We start from the raw sequence: 20,437 nt of genomic DNA on the forward strand, positions 1-20,437 counted from the left end.
GAAAACAAAATTATTAGTAATAGTCAGCATGGTTTATGAAGGATAGATCTTGCCAAAGTAACCTTATTTGTTTCTTTGAGGAGGTAAGTAGGAATTTAGACCAGAGTAATGCAGTTGATGTGGTCTACTTAGATTTTGCAAAGGCTTTTGATACGGTTTCACACAAGAGGTTGGTGTACAAAATAAAGAAAGTTGAACTCAGTAATAATATATGCACCTGGATTGAAAACTGGTTAAAGGACAGACAACAGAGGGTTGTCATAAATGGAACTTTTTCAGGTTGGGCTAAAGTCGTGAGTGGAGTACCTCAGGGATCGGTACTGGGACCCCTGTTTTTTAACTTGTTTATTAATGACCTTGAGGTTGGGATCGAGAGCAAAGTCTCCATCTTTGCTGATGATACTAAATTGTGTAAGGTAATAGAATCAGAGCAGGATGTAATTTCTCTTCAGAAGGACTTGGAGAGACTGGAAACGTGGGCAGTTAAATGGCAGATGAGGTTTAATACAGATAAATGTAAGGTTATGCATTTAGGATACAAGAATAAAAAGGCGACTTACAAATTAAATGTAGATATATTGGGGGAATCCTTGATGGAGAAGGATTTAGGAGTGCTTGTAGACAGCAGGCTTAGCAATAGTGCCCAATGTCATGCAGTAGCTGCAAAGGCAAACAAGATCTTATCTTGCATCAAACGGGCAATGGATGGAAGGGAAGTAAACATAATTATGCCCCTTTACAAAGCATTAGTAAGACCACACCTTGAATATGGAGTACAATTTTGGGCACCAATCCCAAGAAAAGACATTATGGAACTAGAGAGAGTGCAGAGAAGAGCAACCAAATTAATAAAGGGGATGGGCAATCTAACTTATGAGGAGAGGCTAGCTAAATTAGATTTATTTACATTAGAAAAGAGGCGTCTAAGAGGGGATATGATAATTATATACAAATATATTCAGGGACAATACAAGGAGCTTTCAAATGAAACTATTCATCCCACGGACAGTACAAAGGACTCGGGGCCATCCCTTAAGATTGGAGGAAAGGAAATTTCACCAGCAACAAAGGAAATGATTCTTTACAGTAGGGGCAGTTAAAATGTGGAATTCATTACCCATGGAGACTGTGATGGCAGATACAATAGATATGTTCAAAAAAAGGTTAGACATCTTTTTAGATGGGAAAGGTATACAGGGATATACCAAATAAGAATGCATGGGAAGGATGTTGATCCAGGGATTAATCCGATTGCCAATTCTTGGAGTCAGAAAGGAATTAATTTTTCCCCTTAATGGGTTTTTTTGTTTGCCTTCCTCTGGATCAATAAGTAACTATAGATATAGGATAAAGTATCTGTTGTCTAAATTTAGCATAGGTTGGACTTGATGGACGGAAGTCTTTTTTCAACCTCATCTACTATGTAACTATGTAACTATGTAACATACATATATACACAAAAGAGAACCAGCGCTCAAAAACAATATTACAAGTGCAATTAGTGAAATCAACATTACAAATAATCATATATATGTGCAGAAATAAGTGCACAGACGTGTGTGTGTGTTGTGTGTGTGTGTGTGTGTGTGTGTGTGTGTGTGTGTGTGTGTGTGTATGTATATATATATAATATAGAACCACAATAAATGTAAATCCACATGTAGAGTCCAGAATCAGATTTTAAAAAAGGCAAATCCCAATCTGGAACAAGGTAATGTCCCCAGCACTCTTGAGAATAAATTGAAAAAACACTGGAATATGCCAAAAAAATAGATTGTAATGTAAGAGAAATGTATAATAAAAGATATATATATATATATACATAGGATATTGACACTGACTTAGGGAAAATCTATGACGATTTTCTAACTGTCACTCCCATTTATCTATTATGGTTAGAGATTGAATCACTAATTAAACAATTCATTTGGACTATATACGGTATGCGGTTTCACCTCACTTCCATTCCCCTGATGCAGTTGCCGTTACTCTAGCGACAAAACACGTAGGGCAATTGCGATTGGCTGTGCCAGGAACCTACTACACTGTTGATCTGTAATTACAGAAGAGAGCTGTGGGACCAGGAGAGCGCTAACCGCTGTGCCGGGAGACTGCTATATGAACGCACTTTGTCTGAGGTACCCGGATGGGGAAGCGGCTGTTTGGTAGACGTCTCCAGACACAAGATTCTTGCTCCAGACCGGCAGGCAATGAATATGAGTCCTGTGCTTAATTCCAATGCGCATGATCTACCATTTTGCTGTGAGTGACCTGATTTTAGCTCGTGTTAAATAAACCCATTACTATTTACACTATGGAGTCCGCGCTGCTCCTTTTTGTTTTCTAGAAGTATCGAGGAAGGTAGTTGATCCGTGGATAGCTGTTCGGAGGATCCAGTGTTTTTATTTTTTACTTTGAGGTTTTTTATACCTTTTTGTATTGGTATTTCCCTTCCCATTTTTTATCCTTGTGTTTCAGTTCCCCTCTCCCTCCCCCTTCCATCTTTCCTGTCATATATGTTGTTTGTTTGTCTGTTTTATGTGGTTTGTCAATTTCTGGCATATTATCCTAGCAATGTACAATACTCCCTCATATTCATTGATTAGGATTATATCTATACAGTAAATACATTCCATGATTAGTTTAATTGATCTATATCATTTTTGTACATTGGTATTTGATTTTTGTATATTTCATCTATTGCATTTATTACGGCGCTGTGATTTCTTGTTTTCTTTCTTTATATCTATATATTGATATCGATATAGATATCATCACCTTCAGCCCCTGTTGATCCACTGCTGGATGAAGCCTTCCCAATGATCTTCCAGGTATTGCTGTTGCAGCCTCTTCACCACGTTGATCCAACAAATTTTCTGATTTCATCCTTCCATCTTATTTTGGGTTGTTGCCTTCGTCTTTTAATCTCCCTTGGAATCCAGAATTTCTTCACCCTGGTGAAGGTGTCACAGACTTTTGTTTGTTTAAAACCCATTCATTCTTTTTACCCTCTTCTGGTAATATCCTTCACACACTTCTTTGCGTTTTCTTCGCATTTAGGGTTCCATTTTCACATCCATAAGTGAGCATGGGCAGAATACACTGGTCAACATTTTTCCTCTTGAGGCACAGTGGAAGGTTTCTTGAAATATGATTTTGTTTCTTGCAAATGTCTCTTTCTCATCTTCATTCTCTTATTGATTTAAATCAAAAGGTTTCCATCCATTGTTAAATGGCCGGCCAAGTTAGACATGATCTTCAACCTCTTCTAGTTCTATTCCATTTATTTTGATCTTTGCAGATTTGATGCATTTGTTAAACATGCCTTTGGTCTTGCTGAGATTCACATGGATGCCCTCATTCTCACTTGCTTTGGCGAGTTCTCCAATTTGTTGCTGGAGGTCTTTTGCAAATCGTAGGAGACACAAGTATTCACCATTGATTTTTTGAATGTATGTATGTACTGTATATCTTTATTTATATAGCGCCATAAATGTACATAGTTGAATTGGAGGTGAACCATACAAGAAGATCTCGACTCTGCACTACAACAACAACTTTGCAATTGTGAAAACTTGACTTTCTAAATGCTGTGATTATTTGTACTCTTACTCTCCTCCAGTACCTGCAAAGTCTCTCCTCCTGCATCTCACTATGCCCTCCCTACTGCTTTTTCTGTTTATTGTTTCCTCACTCCTTTGTAAACGTTTCTGTTCTCACCAACTTCCACACTCCCCTCCTATCCACTTTTCATTATCCCTCCTCCCCTCCACGTATGCCTGTGCCCATACACTGCACCATTATTTATACAGCTCTCTCCAAACAACTTCTTTACCCCTCAATAAAAAGCACCCCCACAAATCCTCTATTCACACCCTCTATCCAGTGCTGTCTTAACGCATGAGCACACTGGGCAGTTGCTCGGGGGCCCCACGAGCATAGGGGCCCCACGCTAATCTATGCACAGACCAGAATTTAACACTAATTTTCCAATCACCCGCCTCAACAATCAAATCTCCCGCTAACTCGGTAGAAGGAGAAAAATTAAGACTTGTAGTGGAGAGTTGGCATGTCTGCATTCGCAAGAGAAATTTTGCAGGGCCCAGTGCACTGCTTTGCCCGGGGGCCTGTAATGCTGCTAAGATGGCCCTGCATCTATCTACTCCTTTCTGCTGCTGGGGATCTTTCCTAATCCTGAACGCTTGGCAGGGTTTGGATTGGCATTTTAAGAGTGATGCATTTAAAGTGATCATTTTAAGTAAGAATATAAAGTTAGGCTGTAGTTTGACTAGAGGTGGACTAAGGAAGACTGCAACTCCCCTACACAAGACAACAAACGGTGAGCTACTCTGACCACACTATAACCCCATGCTTGTTAGCCTGCACAAGTTAACCCCCCAATCCATTGCAACTTATTTTACTGCAGCCTCTCCCAACACGGACTGCACACAACTACCTCCCCCCTCAACCCTCACCCACACTGCCGACTGCAAACCCTGAATAGACTCTAACATTGCAATGCAACAAAACATTTGACAAGGAAAAGGCACACCCCTGCTGTTTAGTCTGCACACACATACTTGGCTCACAACAGCTCCATGCAGCATTACCTACCTCTGGCATAATGAACCTGGTATATACCTCAACTTTGTTCTTTCGTGTGGCCTCATGGAAATATTATTCTCTCTATCCACTAAAAACTCCTCCCTCCTGGCCCACACCCAACATCACCATACACCCTGGACTACTCAAAAGCCTTGCACTAACTACTGAATGTTGGTGGTGAACCCTAATAACCAGCACACAACTACTGCTCACTCTAATGGTAAACACCACATATTTACAACTTGCAAACTACTCAAATTTCCACCCTTTACAACTCTGTCCCATACCCCTGAGAATACCCCCTTTAAATTCCAAAAAGGTCTATCTGTCGCCCATATAAAAATCCGGAGCCTGCTGCCCAAACTGGATGAACAAAGAGCATGGTGCCTTATGCATAAACCAAAAGCCATCGTTCTTACAGAAACATGGCTAACCCCTAAAACCCCTGATGCACATATTGCCATTCAGGGATACTGCACCGACACACTTTATTCGAGCAAATACCCAGTATGTACCTGGCAGATACCTGGAATGCACTGCTCCTCACCTCTGACAAGCCCCGTTGCATTTGTCTTCCCAGCCTGGGTTCATGCCTGGCTGATGGGCGGCTGATCTGTTAAATGATAATGATTAGGATTTAATAGGCTGCAATGCTTCGCGTGTCTACCAGATGGCATAAATTCATGAATTGTAATGCAGTATATATATATATATATATACTGTGCAGTATTGCAGCCAGCGGGAATAAAATGCTTCAATCCCTGCTTGGAAAATAACCCAATGCACTCCGGCAGAAAACAGTCACAAACCTCAATACACCCGGGTATACCCGAATTCGTGGGACTAGCCGAGCTCGAATAAAGTGTGTCGCCAGTGTACTCCATTTCTATGAGAGATAGGTCAAAGAGAGGAGGAAGGGTGTTATTTTATATTGCAGACACCTTACAATTTACACAGTTAAATTGCCCCCCAAGCCACCCTCTTTTGAAATCCTAGTTGGCAGAATCTGCCTCCCCTTTTCTAAGCCCATCTTGCTTGCTGGAATCTACCGCCCACCTAAAATCCCTTTACAGTCCCAGTTTCTTGGCTTCATTTCCTCTCTGAATGAGAAGAGTGAGCTGCTAGTTCTTGGAGATTTCAACTTCAAATGGTTTGACCCTAAAAACTACAAAATCCAGATACAAATCAAATCGCTTAACCTATCGCAACTCATTTCCCAACCCACACGGAACAGGAAGGGTAGCTGAGCACACAAAAAGAAATGCAATAATTTATAAAAAGTTCATTTTATTGACTGATTACAGTCACAAACCATCCGACGTTTCGGTGTACAAACACCTTCTTCAGGGATGCATATAAAGTGACGCACAAACCCTTATAAAGCTAACAAGTGACCCCACACAATGCCCACCTTCCTCCCTCAAGCTAGTCCAATCCGATAGGCTCCATCAGACACCGCCCGTCAAACAGGTGCAAGGAGACTTCCTGGTAATGTCATGACATCATAACACAGCGCCGTCAAACCCAGGGGTACACTGGGTATTTCTTCAGAGAGAACTCCATTCTCATCAGGGAAGCATTATAGCTCCATGGAAACTGCTAGCCAATCAGGACACTCCAGGGAGAGAAAATTACAGGCAGCTGCTGGAATGGAAAACCGAACCGGCAGTAGAGGGAGAGGCGTGGCTACACCAAGTGACATTAGCCAATGAGAGCGCAGCTCAGCGCTCAATAACAAGGAACAGCACAATACTGTGAAAGAAAAACAGGCAATAAACAAAACACATATTGATGTGAGGCAACAAACCATCTTGTGGTCCATCAAGAGGACATAGAAACCTCATAATAAACCAATATGTTACCCACTAAAGCATAACAGATTACAATATAAAATACAGATGAAAAGCCAGTGAACATCATAGTACTGACTACTTTGTCACGGACAAACCTGAAATCGCATAACCATTCCTTGCTTGACTGGATTCTCGCCTCAAATCCCAGCAGAATCCAATCCTCTGGCATCCTTCCTGACATTTTCAGTGACCATGCAATAGTATACTGTGTAAGGAAAATAAAACCACCCCAATCAAGCCCTTAAAGTTCTCCTCACTAGAACATTTCAAAAATTTAACCCACAAAAGTTTCTGGATGACCTTACCATCTGCCCTTGGCACAGAATCGACTTAATTCCCGACCCTGATTCTGCGCTAGACTATTTCCAGTCAGAGTTCTTAAAACTCTGTGATACCCATGCTCCACTACGCAGAATAAGGGTACGGGGTGCCCACCTTCCATAGGTTACACCTGACCTTATAGCACTCTACCAGCTCAGGGATACCTTGTGGAAAAGCTACAAAGTAACTGGCACTACCAAGGATCTCAATCACTACAGATGCCTGCGGAACATGTGCACAAGGCACACAAAAGCACAATATTACTCTGACAATCTCCTCCAGAATACATCAAACCCAGCTAACTTCTTAAAGGTTATTGTAAGAGGACATGTGCAGAGGTAAGCAATGGAGACTGTTTTAAGGCGACATTAAAATAAGGCTTTATTGGGCCTGTCGCTTTAAACACAGCAAAACATAGGAAAAATAGTGAGCCAAACAAAACCTGCTCCACTTTGGCGTATATGTATACTTATATTCCAGCACTATTTAACTGGGTGGCTACCCAAGCTATTCATCAGCCCAAGTTATATAAATATATTTATATATATGTAGCCCTTTTTGTGAACCCCTGCACAAAGGAACTACTGATGCTGTGTTCTACCTGTGGCTCCAGGAGCTCTAAGCCTCCGCTGTAGGGGAGCCTGGGGTCGTACCTTCTATTATCATGGTGCAGCGCCTCCACTTACCCAGGATCCCCTTTGTAGAGAATCTACCCTGAGTAAGAAACATACAACTGTATTGTGCAACAAGCAACCTTTTACTATAATACTAACTAATACGGGAATGCAAAGTACATATAACATGCATATAACTCTTATACTTTATAAACAAGCATTTCACACTGTGGCTCGGCCACACCTTTATAGGGTTAATGTCCTGTACACAGGTGGCTCTGCCACTCTCCCAAGGAGTATGTCCTGCAACTAGTAGTTGTATTGAGTGGTTTACTGGCACACTAGTGCCCCCAATTAGTTAGTGGGAGGCGGGATCAGCGCCTGGTGACCGGTGTAGGTGCACTTGTCGATTAACAATACCTCCCGGTCACGGCGGTGACCACCTCACTTCACAAAGGGTCCGTAGTGTTGATCCAGCCTTGCGCCGACACTCTGCTTTGCTGTGCGGTCGGTTCTCCCGACCAAGATGGCGTCCGCAACTCTTGCAATGAAACGGTACTAAGGGGGTGCTTGCCTAAACGCTACGGCCGTCCCTACAAAAGCGGCACCCTACGGTGACAGGGGTTATACTCCTGGGGGCTGGGAAATGTCTCTGTCCTAAGCGGAAGGGTCACTGACCCTCCGCTCTCACACACGAGGTTCCGCCACCTTCCTCCTTCTCCTCTCTCACTCGTGTGTCCGCCCACACGCTTCCTGTCTCATCCCTATCCAGAGTCTCACACCCTATTGGTCCCCAGCCTTAGCTGACTCCTCCACAGTTCACAGTTCAGAGTTCAACCCCCAAAGTCCCTCCAGATTGGTTGCCGTTCGCGCGCTTTCCTCGCGCATGCGCAGCCTGGCTATCCACACAGTGACCTTACTGGCAAAAGAACAGTATGGCGCTTCTTGCGTCAGTAACAGCGCGGAACCCACACATATATATATACACATCCTTACATTCTCCCCTCTCCAGAATCCAACGTCCCCGCTGGACTACCTACATATATGAACTTATTTACACAGCCCTTCTCCCTTATATTAGTTTACACATTTCATTGAACAGTACCACCATAGATTGCATTCTATGCCGAGCCCACTGCTGAGCCTCATAATGGGGTGCCCCAAATTGATCGTACGCCATTCTCATGGGAGGCTGACTGGTTCTTTGACTTCGCCGAGGTTGGTCCTCCTCGGCTTCCTCCGCAGAGTATCCAGTCTCAACTGGTGGTTCCATCTCTACCCTTGAGGGGTTTTCAGCATTAGTAAAGTCTCTCTGTGGTGTGAAACATGGGCTTTGTGGATCAAATGACTGACCCATTGGAGTCAGATTGTCAAGTTTCGGGCCAAGAGGCTCTTTACCCGTAGCTCCTTCGGGAGATGCCCCCGCGGCCGGAAGGCCCCTTTGAGAGGTTCCCTCCATCGGATCCTCAGAGGTGGCAAATTTTACAGTCTCTTGGCCATCCTCTGGATTTCCAACTTCTCCATCTATTGGTGTAGCGGGTAGTTCCAACTCGTCGTTCCCTACTTGAGGTATGGGAAGCAAGTGATTCCTATGCCACACTTTTACGCGGCCTTCAGAGTCCTTGATCCGATACACGGGAAGGCCAGGCATCTGTGACTCCACCTCGTACACACCTTCCCACCAACGGTCAGCCAATTTATGTTTCCCAGGGACACCTAAGTTGCGTAAGAGAACCGCATCCCCGGGGTGAATTTCCTTGTGCCGCACTTTATGATCATAGCGCCTTTTGTTTCCCGCATTCAATTGCGCTGTCGCTCTTTCAGCCAGTTTATAGGCCTGCTGCAGACTATCCCTTAACCGCTGTACATATCGAAAGTGCGTTCAGTTGGATACCCCATCGGTAGATATCCGTAGTCGCACATCCACCGGTAATCGGGCTTCTCGTCCGAACATCAAAAAGTACGGGGTGTACCCGGTGGACTCATGCCGGGTACAATTATAAGCATGTACCAATGTCTCCACGTGCTTACTCCACTCCGTCTTTTGTGAGCCAGTCAGGGTTCCCAACATATCTAATAAAGTGCGGTTGAACCGTTCGGGCAAAGCATCCCCTTCGGGGTGGTACGGGGTGGTGCGTGACTTGGCAATGTTCAATAGGGTTAGCAATTCCTTTATCAGTGTAATTTCAAAATCCCTGCCCTGATCAGAGTGGAGGCGATTTGGTAATCCATAATGAATGAAATACTTCTCCCACAGGACTCGGGGCACCGTTACAGCCTTCTGATCTTTCGTAGGGAACGCCTGGGCGTACCTGGTGTAGTGGTCAGTAATCACTAGTACATTGCTAATGCCCCGGCTGTCGGGCTCAATACAGAGAAAATCCATACACACCAGGTCCATGGGGCCCGAACTTTTCAAGTGCGCCATGGGAGCCGCCCGGGTGGGCAGTGTTTTCCTTTGTAAGCAGCAATTACACCTTCGACAATGCTGTTCCACGGACTCTCTCATCCTAGGCCAATAGAATCTATCCTGTAGTAGCCCGAATGTCTTATCAATGCCCAGATGGCCATGGTCATCGTGGAGGGCCCTAAGGACCATAGTCCTCAAGCGCTCCGGCAGGAACAGCTGACGCCGATCAGGATGGTTGTGATATGGGATCACCCGATATAACAAACAATTGTCCATTTCGATTTTCCAAACTCATTCAACAGGAGTTTCACCAAGCTTTTGGGGGCTTGCTTAAGTATAGAGGGATTTTCTTGTTGTACCGCTTGACGGGCCAGCTCCACGATCGGGTCTTGAGTCTGGTAATGCACTAGATCCTTCCACGAGATGATGTTGTCTTCCGTGATATTCATCCCTTCTCGACCCTGATAGGCCCGGGGAATGGCTCGCGAGTGGCATCCCAAAGAATCAGCAACCCGTAGTTCCGAGAATGCCACCTGATTATTGACTACCGCAGCCACAGAGCAGAGAGCCCGGATTCCAGGACCCGTTATTTCTTCCCATACTTCCTCATCAGGGGTGGATTGAAGGCCGGGGCGACGAGACAGGGCGTCAGCCCCTATGTTGGTGGGCCCTGGTTTGTATTTAAGATTGAAACTGTAGTTGGCCAGGGCAGCTAACCAACGGTGTCCCGTAGCGTCCAATTTGGCGGACGTATTTATATAGGTCATGGGATTATTGTCCGTGCGTACTTCAAACTGTACCCCATACAGGTAGTCGTGCAGCTTGTCCACCACTGCCCATTTCAAGGCCAAAAATTTCAGTTTATGGACCGGATAGTTCTGCTCACTAGGTGTCAAGCTGCGGCTTGCATATGCCACTGGGCGGAGCCCCGTCTCATACTTCTGATGCAGGACAGCCCCCAGCCCACTAAGGCTGGCATCTACATGTAGGACGTATTCACGTTCCGGATCTGCATAGGCCAAGACCGGGGCCTGGGTGAGGCTGGTTTTTAAGTTCAGGAATGCCTGTTCACATTCGGGGGTCCATTTCTCCCCAAAGGGTGTTTGCGCCGTGACCCCTTTTTGTTCTGTCTCTCCCGGGTAGATCTTTAAAAGATTGTTCAACAGCTTGGCCTTGCTGGAATAGCCTTCCACGAACCGCCGGTAGTAGCCACAAAATCCCAAGAATGACCGCAACTCTTGGACATTCTGGGGTCTAGGCCAATTCACCACAGCCTCTATCTTCCCTGGATCGGTGGACACTCCCTCAGCCGACACGATGTGGCCCACATACGTCACGGAGGACCGACAGAACTTGCATTTGTCCAGAGACAGTTTGAGGCCCTCCTCCTGAAGTCTATCCAGTACCTTCATCAGCCTCTCGGAGTGCTCCTCCAGAGTTCGCCCGAACACTATAATGTCATCCAGGTACACTAAGCATTCTTGCGGGTTCAGGTCTCCGAGAGTCTTTTCCATCAATCTCTGGAATGTGGCCGGGGCCCCGCAGATCCCTTGCGGCATGCGGGTAAATTGATAAAATCCTAATGGGCAGATGAAGGCAGTCTTTTCTTGGTCCTCCTGGCCCATAGGCACTTGGTAGTACCCCGACCTAAGATCGAGCACACTGAACCATTTACTTCCCGTCAGAGCGTTCAAGAGATCCTCGATTCGGGGCAGGGTGTACTGGTCGGGGATGGTGCGGGTATTCAGGGTTCTGTAATCCACGCAGAGACGGACCGTCCCGTTCTTTTTGCGGACTACCACGATGGGTGAAGCGTAAGGGCTACGAGATCCTTGCACAATGCCAGCCTCCTCCATCTCGGCGAGTAATCTCCTCACCTCTTCGACGTCCCGGGGTGCGAGCCGGCGGGAACGCTCCCGGAAGGGGGTAGCGTCGCTCATTCGGATGGTATGGTGGGCACTGCGGCTGCACCCCACATCCATATCGCTAGTGGAGAACACGCTCCTTCGGTCTTGTAGCTCGACTTGCAGTCTCTTCCTCCATTCACCCGGGAGCGGAGAGTCTCCGAAGTCGAAGTCCAACAACGGATCAGATGTAGGAGGAGAGTGATTGGGTCGTTTCGTCGAGACCTTCTCCTCGGGAGTCACGGGGTATATTCTCCCCAGCAGCTGACGCCGGTCAATATTCATAGGATAAGGGGAGATATTCCGCACGTACACCCAGGTGCGATCCGGAATCTTCCCGGGCCATTTCTTTACGGAGGCCAATACTTCGTAGCCCAACCGTTGTTCGTCTTGGGCCGCGCTTTCCAAGGCGAAGAGTTGATCCTCCGGCCGCCGTTGGGGGTAGTGGCAATCAGCGACCATCATTCGTCCTTCCCCCGGGGGAATTTGGGTCAGTCCCCATTCTTGGCTGTAGAGTACGCCATGCTCCTCTTCGGTCGCAATCTTACCGCAGACCTCTTGGAGGGCGGGGCAGGCTGCTAGGGCCAGCAGCGGGGCTTCTCCCACTTCTTGCAAATACATGCGGAACACCGCGCGCACAATGTCAGCGTTAGTTCCCAAGATGATTGGAGCGCTGGGGTGATCCTGAGGTTCAGGGCACACTAAGGCCTCCACTTCCATGGGATGATGTTTACCAGTGTTCAGTTGGGGAATGTCTAGCTGCACCTTTACTACGCCGTCTATGGGGTAATCCTCATGACTCAATCCCCTCAGTCGCAAGGCATCCGCAGAGAGCAACGGTAATCGATGTAGGTGTTGATCGTAGAAGGGCCGGTATACGATGGCCACCTGGTATCCCGTGTCCAGCAATGCGGCGGCGTAGATGCCCTCGATAACTACCCGAATAATGGCGACGGGGCCGATTCGGCTGCTTGGGGAGGGCGGTGACGCCTCTCCATCCTCCAGGGTCTTGCACGGCATCGACTGCGCGGGCCGGGACGCCGTCTTCCGCAAGGTGGGGCAACGGGCATGCAGATGTCCCATCTTTCCACACGCGTAGCACTGAATTTGGCTGAGGTAATTCTCGCTTCTCCCGGTTGGTGAATTTCGCCCGGTCGGGGGACGAGGCCTGGGCGTCACTGGTGCGCTGGCATCCTCGGGGTCGGGATCCCCAGGTTCGGGCACGTCGGCCTTGGGTTCCACTTTCTTGACTTCCTTACTCCCGGGCGGGGGCTTTTTCCCAGGGGCCAGGTCACGTCCTAACAACACCGTCTCGTGCGCTTGGACCCGATCCATTAGGTCGTGAAACGATAAGGCTTGCCCGGGCGTTAGGCAGCTACTGACCCGCACCGACACGGGGTGTAGGGGTAGGAGCCCCCTCAACAGCTGGGTGGTGCGCAGTCCATTGGCTTCCATCCTTGGCAACACGCCCTTCCTCACCAGATTCCATAAGTCCAGGTGTAGTCGCCTGAGGAAGTCGGATACCATTTCCCCTTCCTTCTGGGCTAACGCATGGAATTTGGCCATCAACGCATAAGTATCCACCGGAGCCCCATACGCCTTCGTCAGGCAGTAGATGAGATCCGCTGCATCAGCCTCCGGATTGTCATCTCGGTAGTAGTGCACCATGTGGGACGCGGGGGGTCATAAGCACTCAACGATGCGCTGTCTTCGGACCGCGTCCGTGCAGGTCCATTCAGGCAGTACCTGTTCTGTATGATCCAACCAGTCCTCTATCCCTACTTCACCTTGGGGCGTGTGTGTTTCTCACCGGAGAAGGCCTTTAACTTCCTATACTGGAGCGACTGGGTGGTGTTGTGGAGAGCGGCTGCTATTGCGGGAATAGAGGTGTCTCACGGTAAGCTATCCCCGACTGCGGGGTAAGTGTCCAGTCTTGATAGGCTAAGTCGGTTGAGGCCAGACAGCAGGCCGGGCGGGGTGGACGAGGAGCCTAGGCTCAGGGCTGCCGGCCAGCGAGGCTGCAGGCCACGGTCAGGGGAGTGGTCTGGGCCCCCAGTCGCGGCACCTACTGTGGGTGTATACTCTCTCTGTGGGGTGGAAGTGGCCAAGGGCGCAGGGGTGTCCACTTGGACTATGGGGCAGCGTACCCCCGGGGCCTCGGGCAGCAGCAGTATACGGGGCAAGGCCTCGTGGCATATATCTTGTTCAGTGGCATACAAGAACCGGCGCCAGGCCTGGTCGCGGTCGTAGAAATGGTCTTGTACTTGGGCATTGTCCAGGAGCGGGAGCTTTCGGACATGCTCGGTCACAGTACCTAACAAGATCGTGGCGGGGACATGGCCCAGCGCGAAAGCATGATTCAAGGGAATCCCGCGCCGCTGGGCCCACTTGCGCACCTTGAGCGCCGAGGGCACCGACATGATGTGGGTTGGTTGCACAATAGAGAAAAAAAAATGTGGGGGCACCCCAGGTCTAAGATCTCAGCAGCGCCTCCAAATGTAGCCCTTTTTGTGAACCCCTGCACAAAGGAACTACTGATGCTGTGTTCTACCTGTGGCTCCAGGAGCTCTAAGCCTCCGCTGTAGGGGAGCCTGGGGTCGTACCTTCTATTATCATGGTGCAGCGCCTCCACTTAACCAGGATCCCCTTTGTAGAGAATCTACCCTGAGTAAGAAACATACAACTGTATTGTGCAACAAGCAACCTTTTACTATAATACTAACTAATACGGGAATGCAAAGTACATATAACATGCATATAACTCTTATACTTTATAAACAAGCATTTCACACTGTGGCTCGGCCACACCTTTATAGGGTTAATGTCCTGTACACAGGTGGCTCTGCCACTCTCCCAAGGAGTATGTCCTGCAACTAGTAGTTGTATTGAGTGGTTTACTGGCACACTAGTGCCCCCAATTAGTTAGTGGGAGGCGGGATCAGCGCCTGGTGACCAGTGTAGGTGCACTTGTCGATTAACAATACCTCCCGGTCACGGCGGTGACCACCTCACTTCACAAAGGGTCCGTAGTGTTGATCCAGCCTTGCGCCGACACTCTGCTTTGCTGTGCGGTCGGTTCTCCCGACCAAGATGGCGTCCGCAACTCTTGCAATGAAACGGTACTAAGGGGGTGCTTCCCTAAACGCTACGGCCGTCCCTACAAAAGCGGCACCCTACGGTGACAGGGGTTATACTCCTGGGGGCTGGGGAATGCCTCTGTCCTAAGCGGAAGGGTCACTGACCCTCCGCTCTCACACACGAGGTTCCGCCACCTTCCTCCTTCTCCTCTCTCACTCGTGTGTCCGCCCACACGCTTCCTGTCTCATCCCTATCCAGAGTCTCACACCCTATTGGTCCCCAGCCTTAGCTGACTCCTCCACAGTTCACAGTTCAGAGTTCAACCCCCAAAGTCCCTCCAGATTGGTTGCCGTTCGCGCGCTTTCCTCGCGCATGCGCAGCCTGGCTATCCACACAGTGACCTTACTGGCAAAAGAACAGTATGGCGCTTCTTGCATCAGTAACAGCGCGGAACCCACACATATATATACACATCCTTACATATATATACAGATATAGCCAACAGTCCAATAAGAAAAGACTTATCTGTTTGCTGGGTTGCTGCCTTTTCTCCAGATATATCAGCATCCAGGTTTTGAAGTCTTATTTGTCAGCTGGGTTGTATATTGCAAGCTCCAGACATCTTTGTGTTCCCTCGGTCAGTCTCACCTGTGAGACTCAGGAACCTCTGCTCTGTCTGTTTCCTGGTTCAGCTCACGTGTGAGCTCAGTAAGAATCTCCCATTTCTGTCTCAGAGGCAGGCTTTTCTAACAAACCTCTAATCGGCCAGGTGAAGTTGGTTAACTGCTGGTTCCAGTTAACCACCACACTGCTGGATTAGAGGCACATTTCTGAACAGGGATAAGTCCCCTGTTACATACCTCCCCTGTTTGTGGGAAGCTCAGGCTTGCCACTGCCAAAGCCCATCCTTCCACTCTCATTCGAGATCTTTCTGTGACTTAAATGAGAGTGGATGGAGGAAGAGAACCCTTAGTCCCGCTGGGATTGGAGCCCTTTCTCCTGTTTATTTGTGTCTCCGCCCGAAGGTGCTGGAGCTTAGCACTCCTCAGACGCTCGAGGAGGACTTTTCCCAAGTATCGTCTTCTTTCTGAGTGCGTGGTCATGAGATTTCCCTTGCATCGGGTGCTCCTCTTTTTGTAGATAAACTGTATGGCGACAGTTGTTGAGCAGTTAGGACTAACCCTCAGAGTTTTCCGCCCTTGAAGCTGTCTTTCTGCACTTCCTCCACTCAACCTTCTAACCATCAAGAACCAAGTAATATTACTAAGGAGGATATTACCCTGCCAAATTCCACTGACATTGCAAATGCATTCAATGATTACTTTGTGGGGTGGGCTACTAACTTATTAGCGAAACGCATCCCAAACCACAAACATGAATCTCATCCTGGGAGTACCCACATAGCCCCACACCCTCCCAACACTGCCCACAATTTTCAATTTGGCCCAGTATCCGAAGAGGAGATTACACAAGCGCTCCACAAATTAAAACTAAGCAGCCAATGTGAACTTGACTTACTGCAATCTAAGTTCCTAAGACTTGGTGCCCCAGCCATTTCCAAACCAATTGCTTCCTTAATCAACTCTATCCTGTCTGCAGGCCATATCCCTAAGACCTGCGAAACTGCCAGAGTTGTCCCAATCTTCAAAAGTGGGGAGAAAAACACTGTCTCAAACTACAGGCCAATCTCTCTTCTCCCAATCCTATCCAAAGTCATGGGAAAATGTGTTCACTCCCAATTAAGTGATTACTATACCAAGACAAATTTCCCTAGCCAATTCCAATCTGACTTTGACACGATGTCTCCCTGCCGCACTCCCTTGCTGATCCTGGTGACATGGTGTCTCCCTGCCGCACTCCCTTGCTGATCCTGGTGACATGGTGTCTCCCTGCCGCACTCCCTTGCTGATCCTGGTGACACAGTGTCTCCCTGCCGCACTCCCTCACTGATCCTGGTGACACGGTGTCTCACTGCCGCACTCCCTTGCTGATCCTGGTGACATGGTGTCTCCCTGCCGCACTCCCTTGCTGATCCTGGTGACATGGTGTCTCCCTGCCTCACTCCCTTGCTGATCCTGGTGACACAGTGTCTCCCTGCCGCACTCCCTTGCTGATCCTGGTGACACGGTGTCTCCCTGCCGCACTCCCTCACTGATCCTGGTGACACGGTGTCTGCCTGCCGCACTCCCTTGCTGATCCTGGTGACATGGTGTCTCCCTGCCGCACTCCCTCACTGATCCTGGTGACACGGTGTCTCACTGCCGCACTCCCTTGCTGATCCTGGTGACATGGTGTCTCCCTGCCGCATTCCTGTGCTGATCCTGGTGACACGGTGTCTCCCTGCCGCACTCCCTTGCTGATCCTGGTGACATGGTGTCTCCCTGCCTCACTCCCTTGCTGATCCTGGTGACACAGTGTCTCCCTGCCGCACTCCCTTGCTGATCCTGGTGACACGGTGTCTCCCTGCCGCACTCCCTCACTGATCCTGGTGACACGGTGTCTGCCTGCCGCACTCCCTTGCTGATCCTGGTGACATGGTGTCTCCCTGCCGCACTCCCTCACTGATCCTGGTGACACGGTGTCTCACTGCCGCACTCCCTTGCTGATCCTGGTGACATGGTGTCTCCCTGCCGCATTCCTGTGCTGATCCTGGTGACATGGTGTCTCCCTGCCGCACTCCCTCACTGATCCTGGTGACACGGTGTCTCACTGCCGCACTCCCTTGCTGATCCTGGTGACACAGTGTCTCCCTGCCGCACTCCTGTGCTGATCCTGGTGACACGGTGTCTCCCCGCCGCACTCCCTCACTGATCCTGGTGACACGGAGTCTCACTGCCGCACTGCCTTGCTGATCCTGGTAACATGGTGTCGCCCCGCCGCACTCCCTCACTGATCCTGGTGACACGGAGTCTCACTGCCGCACTGCCTTGCTGATCCTGGTAACATGGTGTCGCCCCGCCGTACTCCCTCACTGATCCTTATCTTTCTTCTATCATCATGCAATCTAATGGTTGATGTGGCATTCTCATAAATGTTCTTTATCATATCAATGTATGCTTCTTTAACACCTTAACCTCCAAATATATATATATATATATATATATATATATATGTGTGTGTGTGTTTTTTCACATAATGTGACCTTTAAGATATTGTATTCTGTACTGTACATATTGTGTTATTCTTAGTTTATTGATTGGAATGTAACTTTTACCACCTTTTTATAATTTCTCTGTGATTCCTGAACACCCCTTTGGCAGCTATTGGCTCCAAAATTGGTCTCCGTAGCTCAGTCCTTGTTAGGCGTTTGCTGTTGGTTTGTACAGTATGTATGTGAGGTATGTCCAGTCTATTCTATCCTCCCTTTGAATCTCTTTTCCTTGCCAGATATACAAAGTAAAGCAGCTGTTCTGTCTAAGTGACCTGGCAGATAAACTGTGTTACATGTGGGATGAAACTTTCAGGATCAAGACGGGTGTAGTGTGTGTGTGTGTGTGTGTGTGTGTGTGTGTGTGTGTGTGTGTATAATTAGGGCTTTGACTACTAATTATACCACCCAAAGCCGTTAAGGTCCAATGACTCGATGAGTGACAACAATAGCCATTTATATAATTATAGTATTGTTATATATGTTTTATATTGTGCTGACTGTGTGCTGCGCTGTATATATAATTTATACAGCAACTTTCCTATATATGAGCCCTGCTTGAAAAAAGCAGTCTGTGCGAAAGATACTAACCTTACGTTGTGTGCATATAAAAAGATGGAGAGTGCCCTTCACTCCTTCCAAAATGGTGGTTGGTAGCAGGAAAGCAGGAATCCCAGCAGAAATCGCTCCATAGACTTCAAATTCTTGTTGAACTTCCTGTGAGGATTGCATTTAACAATAGTGGACTCTCAGGAATTATTATTATGACCTTATTATGACCAATTATTACCTGACCTTAAAGGGAGGGAAGCATATACTACCTGATTGGCTGGCTTCCCTCCCTTTTTGATGACGTCACATCCTTAAACAAAAATGGAACCTGTCACATGGTACACCAACCAATGAGATTGGGGGTGTAGCATTTCACACTCAAATGTGATGTCACAGGCCTTACATAAGGCCTGTTCCTTCTCATTTGGGCCCAAGAAGACAACAGGGCATCATCTCCAGACCCTTTGGATTATACAGCAGAGAAGACAGAAGAACAGAAAGAAGAAAAGGAGGAAAGAACTTACCGGAGATGTCTCTTCAATCAACAGATGATCGTGGACTTCTTCGCATCAGCTGTTGAGGAGCATTGCGTCGTGGGTCAAGAGATGGTGCACGAGTAGGGCAGGGGTGAAGACAGCAAAGGAAAGAAACACATTGATTGAATGTTATTTCACTGTGTATTTTTGGGGGGGACGCTCATTGACTGCCAATGTGTTTATACATGCCCCTTTCTGGCTATAGATAAGCACAGCAACAAGCAATGCAATTTTTGGCAAATATTTTGTATTTCATTGTAATGTATTGTATTTGTTATTGGTTTTCTTAGGTTGCCCATCCATTGTCATTGTGGCAATCCATGCGCATATTGTGGGCATGGTTTACAACAATCACAGTCAATGGCTTTATTGTCAAGTACAGTACTTGTTTTTGTTTAAATGTTGTGTTTTATTTTGTGGCTCTTTTTTTTTAGCTTGCCCATTCATTGCCATTGTGGCAATCCATAGTCATATTGGGGACATGGTTTACCACTGTGACAAATCAATGGATAGAGGAGGAGTGGGAGTTACCCCAGGGAGGGTGGTTAGGCCTCCCGGGTGGGTAGCGGTGGAGGGGTATTAGCCCCTTAATTACTATAGAGATTAGTAACCACTAAGGTGATTAAGGGGTTAGTGGCCAGTAGTTTGTTTTTTATTGTAATGTTGCTGACGAAGGACAAGAAAGACTGTGATGAGGACGAAGACGGCATTCATCCTGATAAGGGTAAGGCCCACTTTAATTTGCTATATGCTGGCTTGCTAATGTTTTATTTAGCCATTAGCCATCCAGCTATTAGCCAAGCACTTTTACCCATTCCGTTGTGGTGTTGTTGATACAGGGGGTGTAGATGGTAGTTGCCTCAGGATGGTGTTTAGGCCTTGTGGGACGGTAGCATGGGGGTTAACCCCTTCATTGCCTTAGTGGTTGTAACCGCTACGGTAATGAAGGGATTGACTTCTACTGCCACCCTCCCACAAGGCCTAAACACCCACCCTGAGGCAACTACAACCTTCACTCATCCCCTGTACCAACAACAAATCAGTGTCTGCTATTTAACTCCTCCATTACCTTAGCGGTTAGCTGCTAAGTTAATGAAACTGGCTGCAATTTTATTTTTATTACATAGGATTCAATCCGGGGGTCTTCAGAGCTGAAATAAATATGCGGGTCAGCTCCGGAGATCCCCGGAGACCCCTAAAGACCCCCGGTATCACTCCTATGCAGTAATAATTAAAGAAACCCCTTGATATGCAAATCGCATTTCTGATCTCGCCAAAAGAATGCGAGTGTTTATAGTACGATCTGCACATCGGAGTTTGGTCATTTTTTCAGCTACCGCACTTCTTGTTACAGCCAGAGTGTTATAGCTCGGTAAAAAGCCAGTTTTGTGCGATAATGCCATGTTATCGAAGCTT

The sequence above is a fragment of the Ascaphus truei genome, chromosome 14 (assembly GCF_040206685.1).
Source record: "Ascaphus truei isolate aAscTru1 chromosome 14, aAscTru1.hap1, whole genome shotgun sequence".
Lineage (NCBI taxonomy): Eukaryota > Metazoa > Chordata > Amphibia > Anura > Ascaphidae > Ascaphus > Ascaphus truei.